This window comes from Ornithodoros turicata, unplaced genomic scaffold (genome assembly GCF_037126465.1).
Source record: "Ornithodoros turicata isolate Travis unplaced genomic scaffold, ASM3712646v1 Chromosome56, whole genome shotgun sequence".
Taxonomy (NCBI): Eukaryota; Metazoa; Arthropoda; class Arachnida; order Ixodida; family Argasidae; genus Ornithodoros; species Ornithodoros turicata.
In genome coordinates this window covers 380,226-393,110 of record NW_026999384.1, presented here as the reverse complement: position 1 = coordinate 393,110, position 12,885 = coordinate 380,226, and the positions used below count along the sequence as shown (strand labels likewise).

General features: G+C 43.0%; 2 long non-coding RNA genes across 2 annotated transcripts; both read right to left on the bottom strand.

The window, feature by feature from the left end:
- Positions 1 to 418: 418 nt before the first annotated feature.
- On the bottom strand, positions 419 to 5,048 carry LOC135374420 (uncharacterized). The gene is made up of 3 exons (XR_010416896.1): positions 5,006 to 5,048; positions 4,803 to 4,838; positions 419 to 503 (listed from the first exon to the last, which is right to left on the bottom strand). It is a non-coding gene; the product is annotated as an uncharacterized LOC135374420 (long non-coding RNA).
- A 2,029-nt stretch (positions 5,049 to 7,077) lies between these two features.
- LOC135374402 (uncharacterized) lies at positions 7,078 to 9,652 on the bottom strand. The gene is made up of 3 exons (XR_010416886.1): positions 9,623 to 9,652; positions 7,905 to 7,940; positions 7,078 to 7,175 (listed from the first exon to the last, which is right to left on the bottom strand). It is a non-coding gene; the product is annotated as an uncharacterized LOC135374402 (long non-coding RNA).
- Between the last annotated feature and the right edge of the window lie 3,233 nt (positions 9,653 to 12,885).

Sequence of the window (12,885 nt, the reverse complement as noted above, 5' to 3'; positions counted from 1 at the left end):
CCATAAGGGTGTTTTTCAGTTTACAGTGTAGCCCCGCCTTACCCCTTCAGTCTCCTTCACTCTCGGCCTAACACTATAAAACGCTGCGGAGTGTAGTTTTCAACTGCTAAATAATTTGTCCAAATATACCTTCAGCGGACTTCGTATCATATGCGCTATAACAGCACAGCCTACCGTACTGCATTTTTTTTCCTGGCTTTGTACCTTTCTAGACGAGTGATGATGGCTGGCGATGGCCGTATTTCTCAAGGGATATTTTTTACGCTGCAGCGCCTTATTCCAGTCTCCCTCAATTCACAATGACGAAGGAGAGCATAACTACGCACGAAGATGCTGCAATCGAGAGTTCTGTTGAACGTGACCAATCGGGCGGCTCGTAAATGTTATTGCAAAATGCTACAAAATGACTGGACCAGTGTCAATTTGCAAAACACCTTTATTTCGCAGCGCCAAAGAAACGTCATCACTCCCAATGACAGCGTCCCTTGCATTCCGGTTGGTTACTACAAAAACACAAGACAAAATTGCTACAAAATAAATAGTGTAGTGTAGCTTTAGAAAACGGTTTAAAGCATAGATTGAGAAGTTACGGGTCAAAAAGAACTCGTTACAAGTTAGGTTTCCGTGTGCAAAATCTAACTAAGTTCATAACGAAGTTCTTCAGCCTGAAATGTAGCTCGCAGTTACTGAGTTACTTAAAAAAAGAAGGAGTTACTTCCAAGTTACTTGGGATACAAAATAGCATTACGCAGGTGGAGCGCGTGAGCAGTTGAGTTAGACCTTGAGCTGCCTGCGGAGGAGTGCAACACGCTTAGATCGTTTTCGTTTGTGCCCAACAATAGACCTCTCTCTGTTTGTAAACAAATGACGTCATAGTGTTCGACAGCGCCACAAATTTGGTAGAATTGAACTACACTCGAAGCTAGAGGTGAACAAAGTCGCCCCCGAAAGCCACCGTCTTGAGGGGATTACAATATGGTCCCTTAAAGGGACGTGACCCTCGGTCCTGCTTTTCTTTCAGTGGGAGGCAGGGAACAAGTGCCCGTTCGTGGAACCCAGCCCGCTCCCTCCGATTTGTTTCGGTTTCAGTCTGTCTACCAATGTCATGATAACGTTTCTCTGGTTGAGGTCTATTCGAACGCTTTGCATCTTACTCCCTGTGGGCGCACAGTGGTTCAGCTTAATTTCAATGGCAGCTGTTCTTACTTCCTGAATAAAATACTGTCATTGATTGAATATCACGTTTTATGCAAAAAAATATGGCCATGAAGGAACCGGAGAGAAAACAAGAAAATATTTGGACGTCAGTGAAAAGCGAGTTAAAAGTAACTTGGCACTTAAGTTACTTTGGCAAAGTTACGTGAAAAAGGAACCAGTTCCTCTGAAAGTTACCATGGCGCAAAAGTACCGAGTTAAGGTACAAGTTACCAAAGGAAGGAACTTAGTTACATTAACGAGTTACCTCGAACTCTGGTTTAAAGTGGCACTACGGACTAAATATCGTGTTATCAGAATCCTACAAAATTTATGTTACTGAAATCTTCTTGTCGCACTTTACATTCCTGCAAAATATTTTGGCTCTATATGACGCGAAAACTAGAGAAAATTAATTTTTATTTCTCAGAACTGTGACATCACGTCCCGGCGTCCCGCGCCCGGCTCTCATCTGGCAACGTTGTTGCCCTTCGCGGCTTCCGGGGGGGGGGGGGGGGGGCTAACTTTTTGCACTGTGTGAGCGGAGCCCCACGTGACATATGATCCGACCGTTCCGCCCTTGGAGGAAACACAAAGGAAGGAGAGAAGACATCTCTCCCATTTTTCCCTCTTTCCATCAGTGGCACGTGACTTGTCCACCACGTGACCCTACACGGACAGCAGCGTCGTTGCTAGGAGACGAGTGTCCTCTCCAGAACTTGACATCATTGCAATTTGTGTGCTTATGATGACCTCATTCGGTCGTCGCGTCATCGAAACTTGTGGAGGCTCAGCAGGTCTTCAAACATTGACAGAAATGCACAGTTTTCGTGAACAGCCTTGAACTTTTGCGTATGAAATGCTTGGGGCATCTTCTTTTCATCGACTGAATAACATAAACGCTGTTTTCTGACTCCAGAGTGACACTTTGAAGAGTTAGGACGTATGCTGAAGAAGTTCCCACACTTCTGCGCAACTTGTGTAGGATAAATGTAAATGAGTGTTATTTTTATGACGTCATCTTGTATTCAAATTTTTCTTGAAAGGGGGCAATAAACGCGCAGAAAGTCTATACTCCTAATACAGAAAGTCATATAAACGTGACGTCACGGGAGGTATTCTATGGTAGGAAGGCGGGAAAAGTGTTTAGAGAGCCAATAGTGATGGACCTAGGCCTGGCTGGCATGTATCGCAATGCACGCATAATATGATAATATGGATATCTAGAGGCAGCGCACTAGACGGATACAAAAAGCACTAGATAGGACAACTGGTTAATATGAATAAGTATAGCGTAATGAGCATAATATAATGAATGCAATGGTGCACATTAGTGAGACTGTCGCAGTCCCTTTGAATGCTGCAGACCGACACTTGGCTCAAAGACACACGCTTCTGTGTAGTTGATTGATTGATTTCCGCTGCGTATAAAGAGCGTGGTGTACGTGCGTTTTAGGCACTCGTATTCCCCCAGTCTACAATGTTCCGTGAAACATACATTGTTCCCATTTTGGGATCGAAGTTTAGATAAGGGACGCATCAGTGAACTGTCTCACATTTTGCTCACGGTATCACAGTACAGTAGACTGTTGCTGCGCGCCTTCGGTTTTCGTTTTATCCTGTTTTTATACTTCGTCGCTTATGTCCAGAGGTTACTTCTCAACCGACAGTGGTATCAATTCATGATTCTCGTATGACCGAAGGTGGACCTTTCCGGCTGGCACCGGCAACGATGATTTATCTGTCTCAGATATGTGTGCGAGAGCACCTTACAGAACCGCAGGCGGTGAAAATTATCGGCAGTCTTGCCCCGCGGCACATATAGCATGTAGCCATATAAGTGTTGGGGGTCTCGCCTTACGTGTAAATTTATTTTCAGTTGTTATTATCTGCCTCAGACCAATTGGAGTGCGTTGGAACACACACGCGAGGGAAAGACGGCGATCAGGTGATCGGAGTTCAAGCACATAAGTTTCATAAGTGGACGATTAAAGTACCACTACGAACTAAATCTCGTGTCTTCAGGATCTCACCAAAGTTATGCTACTGAAACCTTCTTGTCTCACTTTACATTCCTGCAAAATATTTTGCCTCTGCGTAATGCGAAAGCTAGAAAAAAATAATTCTTATTTTTGAGAACTGTGACGTCATGTTATGCTCCAACGGAGCACCCGGCTCTCATCTGGCAACGTTGTTGCCCTTCGCGTCTTCCTGGGGGGCTCACGTTCTGCACTCTGTTCATGGAGCCCCACGAGACATACCCAACGGACCATCTGACCTTGGAGAAAACACAACATTGGGAAGCCATCTCAGCGATCAGCGTCATGTGACTTCTCCATCACATGACCCTGCCGGACGCCGGCGTCGTTGCTAGGAGACGAGTGCCCTCTACAGAATAAGACATCATTGCAATTTGTGGGCTTATGATTACGTCACCCGCTCCTTGCGTCATCGAAGCTTGTGGAGGCTCGGCAGATCTTCAAAAATTTACAGAAATGCACAGCGCTCGCAAACAGGATTGAAATTTCGCGTATAGAATCCTTTAGGCACCTTCTTTTTATGGACTAAATAAAATAAACGCTGTTTTTCGAGTCCGGAGTGACACTTTAAGGAATAATGATTAGCCTTTTCCAGGACAGCCAGTGTTACCTCCATGAAAGCTAGTCTTAACCTATCTCATCTGTCATTTCGACGCAGTGTTACTCGTCTTTGTCTATTTCACAAAATATTTTATCATAACGATATCTTCGGACGTTCTTTTATGTCTCGTCCGTCACATATCTCTTCACGGCTGGACCATGAACAGAAGGTTGGAACTCCCTTTTGCACTACTAATACATGCTCCCGGTCATTTCTGCCCACAAATTCTTTCGAGTGGAACCACCTTCCCGGCTCTATTTCATCCATTACTGACCCTTCCTTATTTAAGAAAGTTCTTTGTGATCATCTGAACGCCACGTAGTGGCTGTTTTTGTCTAATTGTTCGTTGTTTGTTTTGTATCTCTGTATCCATCCACTTATATTTCAACTTAACTGTTACGCCCCTCCCCTCTCTAATGCTAATAAGCCCTGAGGGTATCATAAGTAAACAAATAAATAGTGTACAGTTTGCTTCCATGATGCGTGATTGCGATGCTTTCCATTCTTGATGTGTTGTGTCCACATACATGTCGAATACTTGTGTCACAAGTGTTGCAATTTTTACTACGTGCTTACATTTAGCGTATTTTTAATTGTCTTGTTCGAAGTAAGACATATTTTTAAAATAACGACTCCAAGTACCTCATCTAATGGCAAGTACCGTCTTAGTCAGCCTTACACATATGCCTCCGTTTTACTTTTTTTGACAGACAGTACAAGACTTCATGTATTCTGTCTATCACAGCTTAGAAAGTAGTTCAAAGAAAAGGGTCCCTTTGCCATGTCGACCTCACCCCTCATCCACGTTGAAATTACGTTGGTCTTTAAACCATTTATAACTGTTGAGGTAAGCAAGATGGATTTAAACTTAGTTGGACTTGTTACCTCAAGCACAGATACTTATAATTTCCTTTATATCCGCAAACTGTTTTTGCATAATGCTATCCGCTACTGATATCGGGGCTTACCTTCTTTTCGGGTCCAGCGGCTAGGACACCGAGTCGCTGAAAAGGCAGAAATAGGCTCTCATAAGTTGAGAACTGACTCGACCATTGTCACAACTATGTTCAGAAGCAGTGGAAACCAACTAGCAGGGAGTTTTTTCAACCCAGGAAAAGCAACAACTACTTGGTGAATGACATTCAAATGTTTGCGTTGTTGTCGACATTACCTCACCGATCCCAAAGATGCTGTCACGAAGATTGTGGTCGACCTAGGAACGTAAAAACACAATGCACAGTAATAAATATCAGAACATACGTTGATGGCTCACTTCGTCATTAGCTCCCGCCGAGATGTTCCGCACTCTCATTATAATCGTCAAGCGAGATGATTCAAAGCGATTTGGTAAGCCTCATAGAAAGCACAGCAAATAACTTCCAGTATGCTAGAATGAAATTAACTTCTCAAAGTACAACAGCTATAGTTCTTTTCGACAAAGTATACAACTATACGTGTGTTATTTGCAATGGATGTCTAAACCTCTGGGTGAGGCGTTTCATTGCCGCATGATCAGTTTAGAAGGTTATGGCTGCAGGTAACAGATTCAGAAATATTCTAGAAACAGAACTTGGACAACACAACACACTCAAGACCAAGCAGTAACGTCTGAATTGAGGAGAGAGGGTTTAACAGGGGTGACTTTCAGAACACTTTAAAATATATTCATTAATGTCAATATATTACCAGTATTGTAATATATATTCTAATGCTTGGGAACCACTAGCGGGTTTTGAATCTGGTGGGTGGTGGTGGTGGTGGTGGTGGTGGTGGTGATAGGGCTTGCCGTTGTCGGTTTTGAATCTGGCTACCATTTACCCCGCATGGCGGAGGCGCCAATCCCCGATGAGGCATTTTGAAAAACACATTTTTAGAGGTATATTTTTGACAGTATATTTATTAACGTGTATTTTTCAAAGGGGATTTTTGAGCGATTGTGTTTTAGCGCGGATTTGTAACCGCATATTTGAGGTGATACATTTTCCGCAGTACATTTTCCACGATTGGTTTTTGGCGGGATGGAATGGCAGTGGCTTACCCAGAATTTCGTCCTTGGGATCCGCAAGGGATGGTCCTTCATGACGAAATTGACGAAATATTGCGCAAATATTGCGACGAAATATTGCGCATTGACGAAATTGACGCATTTGACGAAATATTGCGCATTTTCACAAAATTTTAGGGGGTCTCCTGCTGATTTTTGGAGAGGGGGCAGTTAGGGGGCGAAGGGGGGTCTGGATAAATCACTGTCGAAGAGTGCACAGCCGTGGTTGGTGTAATCACACTCTCAAACATGGTTGTCTTTTTATACCATTTAGCGGGGTAATGGCTTGTCTCAAACGTTAGCCCACAAATGTGTCAACTTTAATCGCTTTGCCAGAGTTGTACGGTTCAACTCTGGACGTGGGTCCTAACTTTATGGACCTGTGTGAAATTTATACATTTGAAATATACAAATGGATCGTCTGAAGGCGTATGACATTTAAGTTGTGGACAGTACGACTTAATCGAAATATGCTAATAGTGTATGTTTTGTTGCTCTTGTCTCCTTTTTTTTTACGTTTTAAACATGATACATGCATACGAAATTCGTGATTTTCTCGCTAATTTCCATTTTATATAGCGTAATTTCGCCGTAAAACTTCGACTTACCAGTTGTTACCGATGATAAACAGAAAAATCAAGAAATCTTCTTCACCGGCCGATCACGAGCGCAAATACGCAAACAAAAATTAACCGCGCCTAAAAAATTGCAAACTTCGTACACAAGGTCGTGCAGACATGTCATGAATTAAGGAACACATGCAATTGGCTGAACACAGATTCTATTAATACGCTGCGACATCCCAAATACAGAGGTCCTATTCGTCTGACAAGCGATTTTGCAAGTGAGGGTTCGGAGATTTCCTCTTCGTAGTAACGGAAAATATGCCGCAACAAGTGACAACATTTCGCGTTAAACTACAACGGTGTTTCTCACTGTAGTTTCTACTTAAATTACACCTCAAATACGACGATACCGGCTCTTCCAAAAATTATCGCTGTGTCATGTAAGAGACTGGTGTACCTTGGGTGGTAAATTGGCTCAGTTACCACCCTAAATATGTTGTCGACCGAAAGATGGCGCCACAATCGAGGAAATAAACTGTCTCCCTTTCCGAAAGGAAACACTGCCTCCGGGAAATGTAAGAGAGCGGAGGATACCACTTTTGCAAACATTTCGAAATGAAAGTTGTTGGTTTGAGTCTTGTGTTTGTGTTGTCGTTCTGTTCATACTGTCAGTAGAAGCATCAATCACGAATACTCACCACGAACCCGTAGTGATAAAGGATAGCGCCCACCTACAGATTAGACAGGAACTTCATTAACGTAATGATGCTTCATGTTTGCGCGCAAAATACCGCACCTTCTATGCTAACATTTGCCTGGAGAAAGCCGTAGCATACCAACCACTACGGAAATCAGCACCATTCAAATGAACGACCTATAAACCAGGATCCGCGCGAACCTCTACCAGCTATACCACATCGCAAGCTTAGTTCAACATCGTGCCAGAACTGAGTTTTGCTGTGTCCAAGCTCCACTCTGGGTTCGACAAGCTTACTTTATTTTCTTTCATCATTAAAAGCTTACTTTAGTCATCAGGTGCAGTCATTCCTGCTGGAATGTATTTTGTGATGAAATAAGGAAGTCACTGAAAAGGTTAGCCAGCTGTAGGATTCGAAGCAACATCTCAGCCTCAGAACGTCAATTGCCATCATGTATTTTGTGTCTGTTCGCGATGGTGTCTAGCCCACCAAATGCAGTCTGACTTCAGTGTCAACTAAAATTTCAGCGTCAGTTTCACGTATCAGTTCTGTTCAGTTACTTCCCTTCAGTTCACGCAGTGAAATCGATGCTTTCGTGGCACCGCGAGAAGACAGGTTGGGACGCATTTTGTTAGAATTATGCTGGGTCGCAGAGTAGCAGAGTTCGGGAAGCACTGACGTACGGGGCATATAAGAACAGATCAGCAGACACCTTGACTTGTTCACTTTTAGTTGTACAATTATAAGGTATTCAGCACTCACCTCAAATATCATACCTCCAAGATCCGACTGCCATTCCTAAGGTTGGATGAAAAGTAAAAAAAATAATAATAATAATAATAACAATACGTGGGATGGATTCTTGGACGTAAACGATGGAAACTAACAAGATGGCCATGAACAATTAAGGTACAGAGTAAAAGAATTGTTGCAACCGGCGGACGGCATCTGCGATTACATCTGGCGCATTACGCGTTCTGCACGTTTGCCGTCAATATCCAGGTGTTCGATCAAACGAGAACTCGTCTCCACTAAGAATTAATTTATTACTTATAATAAGTAATAAATAATTAAGTAAGTAAGTAATTTTTTTTAGACCTGCGGAAATGTGGCAGGTGTAGCTGACATACAGAACCTATCCTGTTGTTTCATAATATTACAAGCCCCATTCAATGTTGTATCACTGTAGTTTGTTTTTGGGTGCATTTTTGCCATATTTCCAGCGGTCTCAAAAATTTTAAACTCCGAAAACCTCCAAACTAAGTTATATTGTAGCAAACATTTTCTTTAAACGTACGGGAGCCGAGCACTCTTTCGGAGCAAAATGACAATAGCGCAAAAGTCGAGGACTGCATCACAGCACCTCTGCACCGTCCGCGTTAATTAACGCCCCTCGTGGCCGTCAAGCAAACTTCACGCAACAGGCACGAGCTCCCGACAGGCCGCACCAAAGAAGCAAGCAAAGGGCTGTGACTTCATGAGGTCACACTGGACCAGTCGGCAGCTTCAGTCAGCTTGAACATACACAAACTATCCAGATCAAGCTTACAATACCTAAAGGGTGATGTACACCTTTTATTCCAACTGGTCCTTATAACGCACAGAATATTGACAAATTGCCACTAAGAGTCGTTCTAACAATCGAGCATCGTTCTTTGACGGCAAATTGAATGTCATTCCCAGCGAATGGCATTCGTTCCCTGTCACACGGTGAAACCAAATGGCAATACATGCGAATGATTTTCGACCAGAGAGGGTCAAGAGATGTGATGGTTCGATGTGAGAGGGTGAAGAAGCACAGTGCCACCTCATGCCTCGAAGGTGAGTTTTAACTTGCGGGAACAAAACAAAAATAAATGTATCGGGTGACTCTATCGGAACTGCCCTGATCTTGGGTTGCATTTTCTGTTTCCTTTTAATCTATTTCCAGGACTCAAGAGGCGATAGTGTGCTCGTCCACCCTCTCACATTGGGGGCGAAGGAAAGACCCGTCTCTGAAGATGCGCAATGAACAAAATAAAGAAAAAATGTGTTCCTTGACGAATTTTTTTTGCGGACGATCTATCGAACGCATTGTTGTTTTGAAAACGGCGCCGTTATCAGGTGACAAAAGGGACCAGATGTTCTCATTGGGACAACTTCGTATAGCTTTTATAGTTAAAACGTTAGTTATTGAAAGTTAATTAAGACTTTCCCTTACGAGTTTGCTAATGCATTTCTAAGGAGAGCCCTTCATCATATGCTATATTGCAATTGATTTCGTCTCGGAAAAAGTGAGATATACATTAAAAAAAAAAGATGTTCGCATTTAGCTGGGACACCCTGTATATATATGTAACTGTGAGAGCATAGCACTGGTACAGTGTGAGCGGGCAGATGTGCGCTGGTTCGCCGTGTGGAGAGCAAGAGCACTAAGGGCACCACATCAAATAGCTTTCTATGTGCTGCTGGCCAACTTGTGATGTAGGAATGTGTCTTACCTGCTGGTTTGAACGGGAGTAGTATGCCTCTCTCAGCTGTTACGGATGAAAAATTTTATAAATCAATGTTATGCTGAAATACGCACATTCTGTCGCGAACTCTCCGAAGGTATTCTTGCGTTTATATGTAGAAAAACACCACCTGCTCTAAATTTTACGTTAGCCACTTTAAGGCCTGCTCCGATATATAGCGATTTGTTATACAGCCCTAGAAAATAGCCCGATATTTTCCTCCTCGTAGTGCTCCAAATCGCTAAAAATTAGCGCTTGCAGGAGTTGAGCTCATGTCAACTTTTTCAGCACTAATATTAACACTGCATTCGTGTTGGCCAATGAGGAGGACCTTCAGCGATGACGACAGGGAAGCGCGGAGTTGCTTTGAAAAAGGCGTAGTATGATGACAATAATTAACTTTAGAAAGAAGCATCTCTCGTGGGATATCCACCACTTGTACAACAATACTAAAGTAAGCTATAGTAGAAGTACTGGAGAAATTCTGTTTTCAAGTCTCAAGAATTAGGTATGGTCTTTCAAAATCATCATTTTCATGGCAGTGTCCGGCAGTAAGAGCTCCCCATAAAACCCATGGTTTAAGATAGTTCATGCAGCACTGGGCAAAATGCAAATTAAATTGACTGGACCATTAAAAATGTGACTATGTGCATTCCAGCTGGCCAATCAGGGTCCTGCCTGTCTCGTGTTTTTGCGTGTTCTGGCTTTCATCGTCGTGTATTGGTTTCCTGCTCGATGCTCATGCAGTTATGTGTTGTCTGATATAACTACAATAACTTTTGGGTAAAAAGACATTGCATACATCGTATTAGTTCGTACATGTTAGCTATGTTGCGCTTGCTACCGCACTGTAACCAAGTCCAATGTTGCAAAACGAATATGCTCTACAATTCCTAATACTGTGTAATGGGCGTGTCTCATGAGTGTACACTACTTCGTGATGAGCATAATCTTTCGCTGCTCACGCAAAAAATGTAATGGTAAATGTACGGAAAATGTGAGAGCTCTAAGGTGTACACTTTTTTTAGGGCGCGTCACATTTGTACAGTTGACTAGGAGCACCTTCTAACATTACGGTTTCGGTTTGTACACGCTACAAATAAAGGCATCGCCACATTTAACCTCAACGTGGGGTCGCGTGAACTGTACTGACGCCAGTGCCGCCTGCATCGACGCTAGTTTTGAAATACTGGATCATTGTCTTAAGTCTCTCCACTCAATCTCACCAGATATTGGCTACTTTGCATCAAACTGGCTACTTCCAGACTATCGTAGCATCGAATTTTGAGCAATGGCGACTTGCAATACTCTGGTTACCGGTGTGGATACTTCTTCTGACTACATTTGAGACTGCTGTGCACCTAAGACGGAGGGGGTAGATTTCATTGTTCACCACAGAAAGCCATAGTAGGCATAGTGCAACCATTCCTTCTTTCCTTGACGATCGGCCTTCTCTCAGTCGGCACGGTGTCCTATACGGGTGGCATCATCAGAACACACCGGCTCAGGACAGAAGCAGAGCACGACAGCCTACTTATCTACCAAGGCGCTGCACACATCCGGTATAGGGGGCCACGGTTGCTATTGCACGCTGTCGCGTCACACATGAGGAACGAAAATTCTAGGAATGCTCTCAGACACATATCGCTTGTCACGTGCCAAAGTTATTGCATCGTCGAAATTAACGACATGTCCTATAATCAACAACGGCCTACCAGCTCAGTTTTTGTCTGTGCTACGTGCAGGACCCTGACAACGTTCCTTCTGTGCTCGTTCAGTCGTATCCCTTGTCGTCTGCTAGTCTCAGCTATACCGGCAGCTTCACGAAGGTGTCCCGGCTGAATAATTCGTAACCTTGTTAAGACCCGTGTAACATCGGTTATGAGCCATGCAAGGGGAACATAATTTGTATACTGTCATTAATAAAATAAAACTCCAAACTTTCAAATTGTACAAATTTTAGTTAGGAACCTTCCGGAAACTCCGTTTTACTATCGGGACCTCCAGCGAAAAATACTACACGAAAAAAAAAAAAAAATGATTCATAGTTAGTTCCGGTTTACATATTTCTTGGTGTGAGCAGTGTACAAATTCGCTTTTTCGGTCAGCTATGCAGCTGTCAAATCTGTGTTCGTCTGCCTTGTTCACACATCGGGAATAAGGAGGATATTGCTGATGAATATGAGTCCCAACTCCAAATGTCACGCATCATGTACAGTTTCCTGGCCCTCTCCCAATCCTTCACAAACAATGTCACACATACATGAAAGAGGACTTATACCCAGTCCTATAACCTTAACTCAAACTAATAGCAAAAACTAAACCTGATACATTGATCCCATTGACACCTTGTGGGGCCGCGTGCTCCTTTTGAGTCAACGCGTGCTCACATGAGCAAACTATATATGCACACATGCAGCAACTACTCTTATAAACCTTTAGAACTCGTTGTGGTTACTTCAACTTCAGAACCCACCACGACGACTTCTACGTGAAGCTGAACATCACACCATGGTCGATATATAAGTATCAAATTCAACATTATATTAGATCACAGCCTTTCATACAACAGCATGAGACATCACGGCCCATTTGTCTGTCCCCATAAGGGCCAAAACAGGAGATGCAATAACAGCACGGATAGTGCAGTACTTATGGAGCATAACACTCCGAAAGAGCGTTAACAAACTCCGTGACAGTGCTCAACACTCAACAACAGCAGGCTGTAATGAATTCCACTTTTCGAGAGTTGCAGGAAAAGACCATGACCGACCGTGACTTTGTGACACAAAGGCGTGGTCGGTCATTACTACTGTAAAAAAAAAAGTTACAGCAGTTGCTGGCACAAAGGTTTTGCCAGTAACTGCAGCTATTTTTTCTCTATGTTTTCAGTGTCTGTCCTTAGCTTATAAAATAGTAGGCAGTCCAACACTGATTTCAGACGAGGCGTGATTTCCTATCTGCGTCTCGCCTTCGCTTTTGCTGAGACTAGAGAAAACCTTCGAGTATGACATTGTGCTCTTGGTTGAAAACTGAATTGAAACGACTGTACCTTTGGTAGCAGCTTAACCATGGTCCAGTATATCTGAAAGACATCTTGTCGGTAACTATATTCACGCTGTAAAATCATCACTAATATTGGGCCACAAGTAGGACAAACGCATTTTATTAAAGGGACAAAAAAGCGATTTAAAAAATAAAATGAAAAGCTGTGTCAGATGCTTTCTTTTCAATGGTCAGAGTCATCGTAC